Source organism: Balaenoptera borealis (assembly GCF_965194805.1).
Source record: "Balaenoptera borealis genome assembly, chromosome: 2".
NCBI lineage: Eukaryota > Metazoa > Chordata > Mammalia > Artiodactyla > Balaenopteridae > Balaenoptera > Balaenoptera borealis.
In genome coordinates, this window is record NC_138867.1 from 149,413,143 (window position 1) to 149,429,779 (window position 16,637).

Below are 16,637 nucleotides of genomic sequence, written 5' to 3' on the forward strand. Positions count from 1 at the left end.
CCACACCACTCCAGCTTCAGAAAACTTGTGGTTTCTACAATAGATTAAGTCAATAAAGCTTTATAGTATGTCTCTTTGCCTGCAGTGTTCAATCATGGTTTCCTCATGCATATCATTTTGGTCTCAGTTCAGAGGCCATCTCTTCAGACAGCTTCTTTGGCTACTCTAAGATAGACTATGTGTCTTTTCTGTATTGCTTCATAACAAGTCATCATAAGGCTTAGTGGCTTAAAATAACCATTTATCGCTCATGATTCTATGTGTCAGAATCAAGCAAGACTCAGTATGTGGTTTGTCTCTGCTCTATGTGGTGTTGGCTGGGTGGACCAATGGGGGCTGGAGAACCAAGTTCACTAACTTCTCTGGGGTTTTGACGCTGGCTGTCAGATGGGGCACCTCGGTTCTCTTCTACCCAGCTTCTCTCCTCAATTGATCACTCATCTTTGGACCTTCTCATTCTCTGTGGCATCTCTCTCCAGTAGTATAGTCAGGACTTTGCTAGTATATAGTAGCTGTCTTCCAAGAGTGAAAGCCAAAGCTATCAGGCTTTTACAGGCCTGTATTTTGGAGACCCTGAATGTCATTTTCACCTCATTCTATTGGTCAAAACAAGTCATAAGACCACCATAGATTCAAGTGGTGGGGAATGTACTCCCTACTTGATGGGAGTTGTGTCGTGTGCGTACAGGGATTGGATAATTGTTGGAGACCATTTTTGCAGATAATCTACCACAGTCCACCTTCTGGCTACACCCTTTCTCACTTGTTCCACATGAAAAATATACTCACTCTCTCAAACCCCCAAACTGTATTCAAAAATAGCATCAGGCCCCAGATTAGGTGTCTGGCAATCTATGCCTGTTCTGGAGAGGATAAGTCCTTGAAGATAGTTCTTCTTGATCAAGAGATTTGTGAACTGAAAATCAAGTTTTCCTCTCTACTCACCAACAGGTTGACAGGGCAGGCTAACTGCAATAGACAATCCATTTAACAATGGGAGACAGGAACTGGTCCATAGCAATTATAAACTACATCTAGGCACATGGCACCTGTTTTCCAATTCAAAAGAATGGTTCTATTTATGTATGTATGTATGTATGTATGTATGTATTTATTTATTTATGGCTGTGTTGGGTCTTCATTGCTGCGCGTGGGCTTTCTCTAGTTGTGGTGAGCTGGGGCTACTCTTCGTTGTGGTGCACAGGCTTCTCATTGCGGTGGCTTCTCTTGTTGCAGAGCACGGGCTCTAGGCGCGTGGGCTTCAATAGTTGTGGCGCATGGGCTTAGTTGCTCCGTGGCATGTGGGGTCTTCCCGGACCAGGGCTCGAACCCGTGTCCCCTGCATCGGCAGGAGGATTCTTAACCACTGCGCCACCAGGGAAGTCCCAAGAATGGTTCTTTTTTGGGGCCTGGTTCTTCCGCTCCCCAATGGTGGTTCTCAAGTGCGTTGTTTTCCTCAACTAATGGCTATGTGTACTGAGAATCCCTATGTTGGCAGTTTAGCTCCTACCTCCCTCTGCTTTCTGCCTATACAAAGTTGGGGGCCCTGAGGCCTCTCTTCATTTTTTTCCTCTCTTAATCCTATTTAATCCAATGTGCTTCTATCAATGTAGTGCTTTAAAATATTGTGGACTTCTCACATATCTAAGTTCGCTCCATGTCCTCAAGTCACATTGATAACTTTTTTGTTGGTGGTGTTCTACTTTGGGCATATCAGGTTGATTTCGGACAGTATCTTAAGAATCTTACTTTGCCAAAGGGTATAATAGACATCACTTTACTTGGGGACTGTTTCTCACTTTGAGAACATTTTTTAAACTGGAAATACTGTCCTGGGTCCTTAGATTTTCTCTAAATTCTGCTCGTAAATGGAACATTTCTTTAGTTTCTCTCTCTCTCTTATACTTTATGATATACAGTTACAAGAAAATAATTGGCACTTTCAGACTTCTGTCTAAAAATCTTAGCTAGATTCACAAGTGTTTCCAAATGTTCCACCTCTATGTAACGCAGGTCATTCTTTCTCTGGTCTTTAGTAGCATTTTTTCCCCCATTGCTCTTCAGACCTCCATTGTTGGTTCCTCACTTCCCTTCAAGCCTCTGCCTGTCACCCAGTTCCAAAGGCCTGTGGATGTGTTTCAGGGTTTTGTCAAAGCAGCACCCTGATTCTGGTACCAATTTCGTTTTCACTTATCTATTACTGTAAAACAAAGCACCCCTGAAGTTAATGGCTTAAAACAATCACTTTATTGTCCACAATTCTGAGTCAGAAATTCCAGGTAGTTTAACAGAGATGACTTATCTCTGTTCCACATAGTAGCTGTTGGCTGGAGTGCCTTGACTGCCGTTGGAGGACCAGATACAGCTCCACAAATGTGAAGAGAGCCTTAGTATTGCCCAGGATGCTTCAGCTCTCCTGCATGTGGCTTTTCTATCCATGAGGTTTCTCATCCTCTAGGGCCTCTCTCTTTCTATGGCCTCTCACTCTGGTAGGTGAGCCTAGACCTCTTTATAGGGGGTCTAGGAAAGGTGAAAGCAAAAGCTACAAGGCCTCTTAAGAAGTAGGCTTGGAAGTCTCAGAATACTGCTTCTACAGCACTTTATTCACCAACAGTATTTACAAGCACAGCCAAGATACAAAGGGTGGGAAAATATATTCTTTTTTTTTTTTTTTTTTTTTTAATAGGATCGATGGCATGCTTGTAGAGGGACAGGAGGAATTCTTGATAACCACCTTGGTAGACCAGCAACTTTTTCTATAAAGGGCCAGGTAGTAAATATTGTTGGCTTTTATAGCCATGTAAATTCTTATTTCTGTTGCATATTCTCTCTCTCTCTCTAACAGTCTTTTAAAAATATGAAAACCAGATTTGACCTATGACATGTAATTTGCCAGCCCATGCTTAGACAGATAGCATACCCACTTTATCATTCATTCTTAGCACAATTTTTCATTACAAGGCCCCATATCACACTGAAATTATTTTACATTATTTTTTAAAACTACAGTTGACCCTTGAACAACACGGGTTTGAACCATGCATGTGTGCTTATGTGTGAATTTTTTTCACTAAATACATGCTACAGTACTACACGATTTGTGGTTGGTTGAACCTCTGGATGTGGTACTGTGGATATGGAGGGCCAAATGTAAACTTGTATGCAAATTTTCAACTGTGTGGAGGTTTGTTCAAGGGTCAACTGTGCTTTTATCCCCACTACAAAGTAAGCATCATGAGGGCAAGAGCATTTGTTATTTTACTTGCTACGTTATCTATAACTGTTCTGGTCCATAGTAAGTGTACAATAAATATTTGTTGAATTAATAAATTAGTAAATAAATGAATGCATCAGAATTTATTTTCACTTTATTTTGTGGAGCTATATTCTATTTTGATGGACTCATTCTCAGGCTCTATTTAATGTGAGATGGCTGCAGATAACTCCAGGCCAAATGCTTCCAGGTTAAAATCCAGTGACTCTTTCAATAATTGCAGAAGAATTTCAGGGTTAGACCCTTTCATGGATCTTAACTGTGTCAGATACTCTGTTTTGAAGCAGTTACTATCAACCGGAAAAATAAGGTCTGATTGGCCAGACCTGAGTCACTTGCCTGGGTGGAGTCATGAATATCCCCAAATGCATGAACTGAAAGTTGGGTAGATGGCTTCCAGAGGAAAATCACCTGACTAGGTGAAAGATAAATAGATGCCTTTGTTAAAATATGTCCAAATCATAGACTTTTTTGATCAAACATTCTTCAACTTGAGTGGAATAAAATGTTGAAATAGATCAAATCAAAGGCTGTTACATGACTGAACTTCTGTCTGCATCCCTACTTTCCAATTGTTGATATCGTGAAAGTAGCTTTATTTTTGTAACTCATTAACTTTAGATTAGTGAGTTTATACTTTTACAAATATATGTACTATAAAATAATAGCATTATCTGTCTTTTTTCCCTGAGTTCTCTCTTTAATTTGGGGAAGAAGTGATGGCAGTGCTGTTAAAATAAAACTGAAAGACAGTGATTTAAAATTAATGAATCAATCATGCGTGCTATACTTGTTTATTGCCTATATCTTGTTAGTTACTCTAAGTTAGTAAAGGATAGTGCCTTAGTGGAGAAGAAATGTTTTTTCTCAAGGAAGTGTTTTCAGTCACAAATCTATTTTCTCAGAGAAAATCCATTCTTCTACGTACTGTTTAAAATCAGTATATTTTATCTGAGTGGTGTCTTGAAAAGAAGTTACTAATACATGTTTTTAAAACTTGGCCTATTGAAAATCAATTTTTTTAAAAGGCGCTGCATGTTTGAGCGTACATTTCCTGCTCTTTCCCTAACATTTGAGGTAAAATTAGTGTGGAAAGCATCAGCATCTTGTCCCTTCCTGTAATAGCTCTTACATTCCTATAGTTTCTGTTATGACCCATTTACAGCCTAAATTTTTCAGGCCAGATACATATGGAATAGATTTCCATATTCTGTATTAGCAGTGTTTGCCTGTAGTCCTTGCTAGGTTAGCACTTTATTTGTATATCTGAGCTTCCTCAGATTCCTCAGATATTGGAGCTTCCTCACTCAATATTAGATATTAGTTATGCACTTTCTCGAAGATTAGATGGCTAATGATAGAAGAGCCAAGATGTAGTTCCCAGGATCATTTAGAAAACTTTGATTTCAAGTTTTCATCAACGCTTTTGTAGGTTTTTCTAACAGCCACTTTGGAAGTGTAGGTGGGGTTGACTAGATGGTATTATTAGCAAACAACCAAGACTGATGAAACGACCATTTATTTCACAACACCTCTTTCAACCAATTTAGAATCAAAGCTATGTTTCTGAGAAATTGCCTAAGTGCCAGTTATTCCATGTTGTTTTCAAGTCAGTCTGCAATATCGTTATATGCTTGAACTCCCTCTATAATTTTATACACAACGAAACAAGAGGATTTGTTGTTCTTCTTTTTTTTCTGGGTAACATTAACGTTGATAAACAGACAACAGTTCCTTTCCTACACTCGCCATCTTTTACTCTCCCTTGCCCCTGCATTTAAGTAAGCATATTAGGAATTGGGATTATAAACAACCCATCAGAAAAGACTCACTTCACCCTTTCTCATTCAGCGGAACAGCACAGCAGGAGTGTATTTCAAAGTGACACGTGCAGAAGAGACTGCCTTACGGTTTTACTCTAAAGCAATACAACCTATGGATATCTCGCGATAACCTTATTTTATATTGAGTTCTTATGCTCTCTTTGTTTTCCTATCCCTCTATCATTTTACAATAAATCCTAAGTCCTCTCAGCAGCCATCCCAGTTATGTAAAGACACAAGAAGATATGCAGTTTTAGTTATCCCAAGCATAGAAATGAATTAACCCTGCATATTGATTATCCTAACTTCTCAGTCTTGAAAACCTGAAAGATATTTGATGGTTTCTTCAGGTAGACCCCAATGTGCCATCACTTTTCCGCCAAGCACTGGTGCAGCTTTTTTTTGTTTGTTTGAGCCATCTGATCTATTCCGTTCTGTCGTCTTATATTGAAATTAACAAGGCATATACCCTGAGGCATAGGCCGTATCTACAACAGTGAGACACAAATGAACTTGAACATGAGGTCAATCAAGTGCACAAAATACATCACACAGTTGTTCCAAGTCTCACGCTGTGTCTGTAATTGCCCCTTGTTCTGTCATTAGGGCTCCCTTACAAGTCATTATTTTGAGTCAGCAGAACTACAGGGAATATTCCGCCTGATGGTTAGTATAAAGTTGAATTGGTAACATAAATAACTCCCAGCACAAAATACAAGGAACAGGTATTTAGGTTAGATCTAATAAAATGTGCAGCTGTTCAGTCTCTTTATGAATTCTGGCTAAAACAATAATCACAACTTTCAATATGGGTTCTCCTTCAGTAGTTCTGTGAAAGAGAAACTATGTTTTTCTAAGTGAATGGACACATGCCGTATTAGAATTCATCTGTCTGCTCTCATCCTAGATTGTTCCTTGGCCAAGACCGATGTAATTCAGATTTCATGGGAATTTTGCTTTAGTTAGCATTGTGTAAAAATTATACCATTTTAAAGTAGAAACATCATCTATTCATTTGTTTCGTGGAAAGAGGTGGTGTGAGTTTAATGCTGAAAGAATATACTAAGTTTGTGGCCTCAAGCACATTTTTAGAAGTATTACCTTTCCTGGGAAAAAGAAAATTCAAATCCCCTTCTCAATAGCTGACAGGGCTCAGATGAGGCTTGTAGAGATGAATACAGTGTAGATCCTTCATGTGGATCTAGCCTCTGGACAAAAACAAAGTGGCAGGAAGGATGGGGAGAGAAGAACTGAATGATTTTGGAAATATCCATGCACTCAAAAGAGGACACTTGGTTACTTTTAAAAAACTAACTGCATTAGGTGAAGTTACACATCTGAGGTCCAATTACTTACTGTTGGAAAAGATATTTTATCTCTTTAGTGTCTTTTCTTAAAAATAAAATGAAGAGATTAGACTATAACAGAGAATGCAAAATAGTGGCCTGTGGTCTGGATCAGATCCACAGAAATATTGTGTTTTAACTGTGTGTTTTTTTGTTTTTGTTTTTGGCTGTGGGGTCTTAGTTGCGGCATGCGAGATCTTTTGTTGTGGCATGCGGGCTCCTCTCTAGCTGTGGCACATGGGCTCCATGGTGCTTGGGCTCAGTAGTTGTGGCACATGGGCTCTCTGGTTGTGATGCACGGGCTCTAGAGCGTGCAGGCTCAGTAATTGCGGCACGGGCTTAGTTGCCCTGCAGCATGTGGGATCTTAGTTTTCTGACAAGGGATCGAACCCGCGTCCCCTGTTTTGGAAGGTGGATTCTTAACCACTGGACCACCAGGGAAGCCCCTAACTGTGTGTTGTTTAAACAACTTGAATTGGTTGCTAACTTAGAAAAAAACTTGCATTGTAGATAAATATCTATATCTTACATGGATAAAGGATGAGTTGTTAGAAAAGGGGAATCTAGTCCAGACCAGTAGACTCAATAAACAGATGGAAAACAGTTGTTTCCTCACATCGCTCTGCGTGATACTTCTCCAAGAACTTCTTTCAGGTGTGAATTTTAAAAATCAAAAGATTTTACCTAAGAGCCTGGTTTTGTATATCAGTTATCTACTACCATGATAATACTGCATAACAAACAGCCACAGAGCTTCAGTGGCATGCAAAAGTAAGTTTATTGCTCATGTGTCTGGGGTGAGTTGGGGGTTAGGTATGTGGCTTCGCTGATCTTGGTGACTCACTCATCTGGCTGTCAGCTAGGGCAGTTTATGGCTTCTCCACATCCTTGTCTCTCATACACATCAGGCTACCTTCTCATGCTAATGGTAAAAGTAAAAGAGAGCATACAGGAACATGCAAGACCTTCTAAGCTCTAGTTTTAGAAGTTCTGGCATTACTGTCACTTGTGCCTTATTCTGTTGGTGAAAGCAAGTGACATAAGTGATCCTGTAGTCAGCGTATGAAGGCACTGCATAGTTACATGACAAAGGGCATAGATGCATTTTGCTTAAAAATTCAGAGCATCTGACAGTGTTGGAATCACACTTCAGGCATGGCACTAATAGGTAAGTGTGGGTGGCAGCTGCCAGCTTTAGAGGGTTATGCATTTGCCAGTTTATGACTGTGCCTACCCACTCCTTATTATCTATCTGAGACTAAGACCAGTGTGGGTTGTCATTATTACTGCACTTTTGGGGTAACTTTTCTTAGGGAGATTCTGTTCTGCATCTAGAGCACTATGAAGAGTAGGCAAATGAGAGGCAGACCGAGACAGCTGTATAGTTTCTTTCCACACATCGACTGCTTCATTCACGTACACTGTTTGCCTAGATTCTGGGTCATCTGAGTTTGCGGCACCTGATCTAGATGACTTCTGATTTTGAAACATTCTTCATGACTTTAGAATAAAGGTAAAACAAAGACATTGGAACTCTTGACAAAGCCCGACCAAACTGAAAGTTCATGATAAAGTTATAAGATTTCTAAAAGTATTCTGGTGAGAGCTGTTAAGAGCTGTTAGAATTTATATAAACATGGTGCAACCATATATAATTGATTTACTCCATACTCTTTCATCTAACCTCCATCATAGACAAATATCTATACCCTACATGGATGGAGGACAGGTTGTTAGAGAAGGGGAAGCTAGTCCAGACCAATAGACTCAATAAAAGATGGAAAACATTGTTTTTCTCAGATCACTCTGCATGACACTTATATAAGTGTCTTAACTGCTTTAAGACATGAATTTCCGCAAAATTCCTGATACCTACTGCAAAACATTTCTATTTTTACTGTTATGCAGACTTAGAAAAAAATACGTTCTTCAAGACTGTTCTTCATCTCTCCTTCCTATCCCCTTCAGTGCCTCAATCCATTTATTATTTATTCCTTCTATTATGCATTCTTTTCATGCAGCCTTTTGAACATGTGTTTGTATGTGTGTATACATACAAACCTATATACAGTTTCCTTGCATCACTCTTATGAAGGAAATGGTGTATCCTTGTATCATTTATCATGTTTGCATTGTATCATGTTTGATACAATTGTATCATGTTTGCATTTTTTGTGTGTAGAGAGGAAGACAGGGCAAGAGAACTAGCTGAGGGGAAGTTAAATTGGCTAAAGAGGCAGGCTTCTTGGACAGTTAACCTACCTTCTGCTTCAGTTTTCTCATCTGTATAATGGGGATAATGATTTGTAATAGAAGTAAAATAGAACCCAAATCATTTCATTAGTGTTTACTAGTACAATTACGAATACTTATTGTTGTTGTTTCTGGACTTGTCATTGTAGAAAGTGTGGAGGAACACAAAGATAGAGTTAACGTGATTTGGGTGTGTGCTTTTTAGCACCTTTTTATTCCTTCTTTCCACTTGGACCCTCCTCTTCTCCCTGTTTTCCCAAGGGATATTCCTTCCTTGTGTCCTGTATTAGGAGCATGTTACTTTTCTTAAATGAATATACTTAAAGAGATATTTTTTCTTCAAAGGTATATACACAACACCAGATTACTACTAGGCTTTGGGAGGGGGCTTGTGAGGGGTACTTCCCCTACCCTCCACACCCTTCCAGAGTGAGGGAGTTTGTTCTGTTCACGAGAGCTTATTGTTCTCCCGGCAGGTCCTGAGTGTGGTTAGCTCAAGGTTCCATTCTATGGTCCTTTAAAAATATGATGCCCTGGTAAATCCTGTACTTTGCTAAGGACATTTCTCCTTACACTAAGAGTCCTCTGACCCTTGAAGGTCTTAGTGCCAGTACAATATCTTTGTGTGGTTGTTTCACCGTCATTAGCAAGGCCACTTTAACGCTCTCTCTGGCAAGAACAGGCATGGGGGGAGGTATTATTGCTCCTTGCTTGGTGATTTCCGATGAGTAAATACAAGCGTCCAGTACAGTTTATGTTCCTGTAATATGTTCCAAAAGCCCTCCATTATTATCTAGAGCAGTGTGTGTTCTGAAGATAACCCATGTAGTGTATTATTTTGCCAAAGAAAAAGAAAAAAAATCCATAGTCAACTGTACTTGTGACATGTTGCACACTGCTCCCTCCGAGCAATTTGGTTATAAACAAAGGAACTCTGGCTACTGAGCCTGAGAGGAATTCATTAGAGGGATGTGGGGCTGCTCAGAACACTTAAGGGAACATGAACTACCAGGCCTTGGGAGGGAGGGGAAGCCCATTAGCAGGGACAAAGCAGTGATGCTTCATGACTCCAATTTTTATTCTTGTGTCCATCTGCTGAAGTGGCACATTCTTAGGAAGAAGGGAGAACCTGATTGGCCTGACTTGGTCACGTGTCTGCTACTTTGGACGGGGCCTGTAACCTGAGGGCTCTGATGGAAAATCCCAATGCAAGTAGCCCTCTTGCTCCCCAAAGGAAAAGTGGCGGTGATGATGTGCCGACAAAGAGCAGTTCTTCACCACACATCTACTTTTTGGAGTGTCCCAGTACACATGAGCTCTGAATATTCTTTGCAGGAAAGAAACCTGTATAACCACGTGTAACCTGGCCGTTTTTTTTATATTTATTGTTTTTATGTAATATTTATTACCCTTAGGAAAGACTAGTATTCCTTTGAATACCCTCTGGAAGTGCTGACTCACATCTCTTGGGCATCACACTTTAACCTCTGATTGGATTCCTCCTATGCTCTATATTACAGTTTCCTAATCCTTTGATACGATTATCCTGACATTTTCTCATATTTTAAAATGTCAGCTCCTGTAGGTGACACAGGTGTTTGCTTCTTAATCACTTGGAATAAAACAAATATTTCTACAGATGCTGCTTCGGAGCCATTCATCTTCCTTTTCTCCTCTATACCATTATCTTGGTCCATGATCCTTCTCCTGTTTCTGAGTTTCTCTCCTTTGGAATGTCTTTTGTATTCTCCGGCTCACCTTTGAGTACACCACTCTCAGCCTTTAGGCCTTATCCATATATGACCCCTGACAAAGGCTTCTTTCTTATGGCTTTCTGTTTTTCTAGTTGTTTTTGACCTTGAGCCCTTCCTTGTGTTTCATCTGGACATACTCAGTAAATACTGCCACTCATAAGGTGGCCCACACCTGCCCTGCATCTCACTGCTGTCTCATTCTTTTGTGCATGTGTCACTTTACTTATTGATTATTTAATCTTTCTTCTATCCAGGGTCCCTCAGTTATAGTTATACTTTTTCAGCTTGTTTCAGGATTTGACTGGTAATAGCAAATTCTGAATTGGCGGCAACTCTGGAAGGAGAGAGGTATGATTCACACAGATTTCAACAATAATAACTATTTACCAAATATGAGGCCATCTAGTAGTCTGGGGGATAAATTGAAACATCAAAATATAGGCGAACATGTGTTCTTGACTAAGGCTTGTTTAATGGTTGCTTACTTATCCTATAGTTACCATTATGTAATCATCTAGCTGGTTAATAAGTGATGATCATCTTTTTGGGGGGGTTTAGTTTGCATATATCCATCAAACTGTTTTCAAACGCTTTCCTTTTAAATTTCTTTTCTGTCACTTTTCCATGACCCATCTCCCACTCTGCTCTTGTCTTTCATTTCTTTTCCATTAAAATCAGAAGATACATAAATTGGCTCCAGGAAATGGACATGTGCTTTTTTTCCCTTGCCTCAAGGCCAAGGTAGTTTACTACCACACCCTTTACCTTTCTTTTTTAAACAAAACTCCCAGTACCAAAAAAAAAAAAAAAAAAGGAAATAAAGAAAGCCCTTCACACTCTGATTTCTGACTGTTGCCCAGTGACATTCTCTATTTATTTTACAGTGACAGTCCTGTCCCCTGGCTTTCTGCCATAAGCTCCATCTAATCTTTTCTAACAGACATCCAGGCTTTGTCGCATCACATCAGTGGACACAGTATTTCAATGTCACTCTTTATATTCTCTCTATGGATCTCCTTCCCGTGTGGTTCCTAACTTTAGTTTGGTACAGGGGAATGGTTGCTGGAAGATAACAGACAAACCAGAAGTAGGTCTGGAGAACTTGATACTTCTGACTATTCTTTGTGACCCTTTAAACAAATGTCATCTATTTCTGATTCTGAATATAAATGACAGAAGTGTTTACTGGGTCCTTTCTGGGTTTCAGCTCTTGGGCTGAGATTGTTAGGTTGATTTCACATTTAACCTTCATAGCCAGCTGAAGAGGTAGAGGTGGCAGAGACCTAACTAGCTGTCTGCCAATACAGATACCCTAGATTCCCCTTTTCTTCCTTTAGTGATAGGAACCTGGCTGTAGCTGGACACACAACTACTCAGTGAAGACTGCATTTCCCAGCTTCCTTTGTAGCTACTGTGGTCATATGACTAAATTCTTACCAGTGCCACAAGAGTGGCCGGGATATGTGCAGATCCTGGGTCATAGCATTAAAAGGAAAGTGATGCTTTTTTTCCTTTTATCACTTGTTGCCTAACGAGCCACCCTAAAATTTTGTGGGTTAAAACAGCAGTAACTTATTTTTACTCATAATTCGACAGGTTGGCACTCTGGGCTGGGATCAGCTCATAGATTCTTCTGGCATTATCTGTGATTAGCTATCAGATTGGCTGGGGGCTGCCCATCAGCTGAGGCAATGAGGGTGCTTGGGCTACATGTCTTTCTTCATCCAGAGGGCTAGCCTGGGCTTGTTTACACAGTTGCTGTGAGAGTACTAAGAGAGCAAGTTGAAGAGTGCAAGGCATATGGAGATCTAGATTCAGAATTCATATATGTCATTTTTGGTGCATTCTCTTGGTAAAGGAAGTTGTAAGGCATTCATGGAATCAAGGGGTGGGGACATAAACTGCTTTATGGGAGTTACTGCAAAGTCACTCTGTGAAGAGGCATGGATAGAGGGAAGAGTGGAGAATGATGATTATTTCTATAGTGTACCTCACCTCCTCTTCCTTTATTCATTGACTGGTACATGTACATAATAACAAGAGCTTTGACCAAAATATTGAAGCTGTATGTTGAGGAAGGCAGAGCATCATGATAGAATGAGCCCTGTCCCTAGCACCGTAAAGCTGCTGTATTAGAATACTAGGCTCAGCATGCTATTTGAGAGAGAAATAAACTTCTATCTTGTTTGAGTCAATATTATTTTACAGTGTGTGTGACAGCAACTGAACCAGAAACCAAATTACTACTATACCCATTTTGCAGATGACAAAATTGAGCTCTATAGGGACAAAGAAATTTGTCCGAAGTCACTCAGCAGATAACTAGCAGTGGCACCATTTGAACATAGGTTTGTCAGGTTCCAGAGCCCATGTGTTTAAGCACTCTGCTGTGTTTGAATACTGCAACAGTATTTACTTTTACTTATCTACGGGGAGTAAAACTTGGGAGATCTGGTTTTCATCTTCAGGAGGAATTTATGGCTTCTGTCAGATGAGTACACTAAATTTAAGTTCTCAGTCAATCATTTGCAGTTCAAAATATATTTGTCCTGTGGAATTGAGTAAAATTTTTGGAGAGTATATCTATCTGTATGCATATATATATACAAACACAAAACATGTAAATATTAGTGCTTTGACCAATAAGCTTTTATACTCATTCCTTAGAAGTTTATGCTGCATAATCAAAGTTAAACTTGAATGATTAGCCAATCAAAGAGAAAATATACAAAAAGTCAAATAATATTGGGTGCTGTTGTAATCAACATCTTAAGCTGAGTGTGACAAGATACAGAAAGTCTTTGCATTTATCTATTCTTGGGACAAAAATTGCAAAATAGATACAAAATGGTATAAGCATAGCAGTCAAACTCAGGCATTACGGATATCTATAGTTAGGGACAATTTAAATATATGGAAATTAAATCATCCCTGATTTCTGTTTGTAATAGCACAATCCACTACTCTAATCACGTTTGAGAATTAGAATTTGCGGGGCTTATTTAGGGGGATATCTTGAAATAGGGAATGGAAGCTGACTTGTTGAGGTTTGATTTTTGTCTGGGTAACAGGTAAAGGAAATTAGTGATCTAGCGCAACTGTTCACCAGTACTTTGCTTCCTTATGCCTTGGGCCATTGTATTGTTCGTTTGGTTTGCTTTAAAGACTTAAAACTAGATATTTCTATGTTCAAGTGAAGGTTTTTCTATGTCAAGTTATTAGAGGGAAAAAGGACTCAATGCTGCCCATGTAGAGAACTGAGAATCTTCTACAGTTTCTTTCAATCCTTTGTGTACATGATGAGCTACAGTAACCTCACTGAACTGAATTATCCTTCCATGGTATGGTTCAGTGAATACCATTATATTTCAGCACAGCTTGAGTGATTTTTAATGCCAAAAACATCAGCAAGAAATACAAATGTTACAAAAATATTGAAACAATACCATAAAAAAGCCCAGGATCATAAATACTTTACTTTGCAAGGTCTCAGAGGTCAAGATAGCAATACCATGGAAAATTAAAATGTTCTCTGTGTGAGTGCCATTCAGGGAAAGACACACACACACACACACACACGCACACACACGACAGAAGTTTACGATCAAAATGCTCAAAACCATTTTCCGACTCTATATTAGGCTGATTATGAAAGAAACAAATAGCTATTTTCCAGGAGGAAAAACAAAACTTATGAAGTTATTCCTCTGCACGTTTTTTATTTGTTTTTAATTATAATCTAATTAAAGGAGAATTACAGCCTGTGAAAGACATGGCTTTTATGTGAATGACTTCCTTAACCACACAAAGGAATATGGTGTACAGATAGAAGTTGGCTGAGGATTTGGATTTAGACAGTTAAGTATCAAAACCTGTTGCCTCAGAGGGTTTGAATCTGAGAAATCCCCTTTCAGTGGAGTGCTCTTTGAGAGACCATGCTACAGGTGTATGTAAAGGGAGTCCGGAGAAAGGAAAAAACAAATGAACAAACAAAAAACAAACAACACTTGCAAGATCTGTGCACAGAGCTATGAAAAGCTGTTCTTTATTCATCCCGTGGTACTCAGGTGTGTGCTGCCTCCTATGGGTCTGCCCACCATGGGTCAAATCTGCTGCTTTCCTGAGTGATGGGTCATCTTCAGTTTAAGTCAGTGAGTTTATGGAGAAAGAATCCAACCTGATATTTCTAATAAAGAGAGGTGGCCCAGATGCTTGGAAATAGCAGTTTAACAAAGAAGGATGGCTCTGTGTTACTGCCTACAGCATCTCATGTTTCTAGTTCCATCAGTGTTCTGTCAAGCCTCTCTCCATCTCTTACCTGTTTGTGCTTCTCATTTTCCCATATATTTTAGGGCACTTGCTTAGTAGAACTACAGTGAGTTTCATCATCTTACTAGTTACATTTTTAAAAGTATATCAAAGAGTCCAAAACCAGTTCTACCTACACAACCAATCGATTTTAGACAAAGGTGCACAAGGAAATTCGGTGGAGAAAGAAGTCTTTTCAAAAAATGGTGCTGGAACAATAGGACATCTGTGTGCAAAAAAATGAAACTAGACCCATACACATCTTACATGTGAATTAACTTAAAATGTTTCTTAGGTCTAAAGGTAAAACCTAAAATTATGAAACTTTTAGAAGAAAATCTTTATGATCTTGGATTAGGTAAATATTTCTTAGATATGACATTAAAACATAGTCATAAAAGAAAAAAATGATAAATTCGACTTCATCAAAATTAAAAACTTCTGCTTTGTGAAAGATACTATTAAGAGATTGAAAATCTGCGGGCTGAGAGAAATCTTTGCAAAACTCATACCTGACAAAGGACACATATTCACAATATGTGAAGAATTTTCAAAACGTGATAATAGGAAAACAGCCCATTTGAAAACATGGGCAGAGGTTTTATGCAGACACTTCACCAGGGAAGATAAATGGATGGCAAAAAGTACATGGAAAAATGTTCATTATCATTAGTTATTAGGGAAATGCAAATTAAAACTACATTGTGATACTACATACTATTAAAATAGCTTAAAAAATTAAATATGACAAAACTCAGTGCTGGGGAGGATGCAGAATGATTGGACCTTTCATACATAGTTGGTGAAAATGCACAATGGTACAGCCTCCTTGGAAAACAGTTTTGTCAGTTACTTATATAGTTAAAAACATGCTTACTCTATGGCCCAGCAATCCCACTCCAAAACACTTACCTAGAAAAATTAAAACTTATGTTCACCCACAAATTTTTTGTTTGCCTCCACCGCTGCTGCCGGGTCCAAAGTCCCGAACCCCCAGGGTACCCAATGCCAACCGCACCTGCCGAACAGACATGCGGTGGCCTCTGCCCCCCCAACCACAAAACTTTATGTAATCTTTATAGTGGTTTTATTAATATTTGACAAAGTATGGAAATAGCTCAATATCTTTAAACTGATGAATGGATAAACTGTGTGGTGCACCCGTACAGTGGAAAACTACTCAGCAATAAAAGTGAAAGAACTCTTGATACGTGTGTGTATGAATGTACATCATATGTTAATGAATCTCACAGGCATTAAGCTAAATGAAAGAAGCCAGACTCAAAAGACTGCAAACTGAGTGATTCCATGTATACTACATTCTGGAAAAGGCAAGACTATAGGGGCAGGAAGCATCAGTTGTTGCCGTTGGCTGGGGACTGGGGAAGCGTGGAGAAGGGAGTGATTAAAAGGGACACAAGGAAATTGTTCGGGATGGTAGAACTGTATTTTGATTGTCATGATACTTACACAACAATGTTTTTTCAAGCTCATAGAACCTTACGCTAAAAGTATCTAATTTTACAATGTGTAATTTCTAACTCAATAAGCAAAGTATATCAGATAATTTGTTGAATCAACATTAGTGTGAATCATCATGATAAGAAAGACTTGAGTCTGTTATACTTTGGTTTTACCAGGTCATTAGTAGATATGGTTTCTGTTCATTGAATACCTTATTTCTGGACTAACAATATGTGCTTTAGGGGTGGGTCCCTTGAGGCATTGAGGGTGGGAGGAGAACATAATGGCAGTCATTTACTCTCGTTTCCTATTTTATGGCTGTTAGCATTTGCCTTATATATTGAGGTGCTCCTATGCTGGCTGCATAAATGTTTACAATTGTTATATCTTCTTCTTGGATTGATCCCTTGATCAT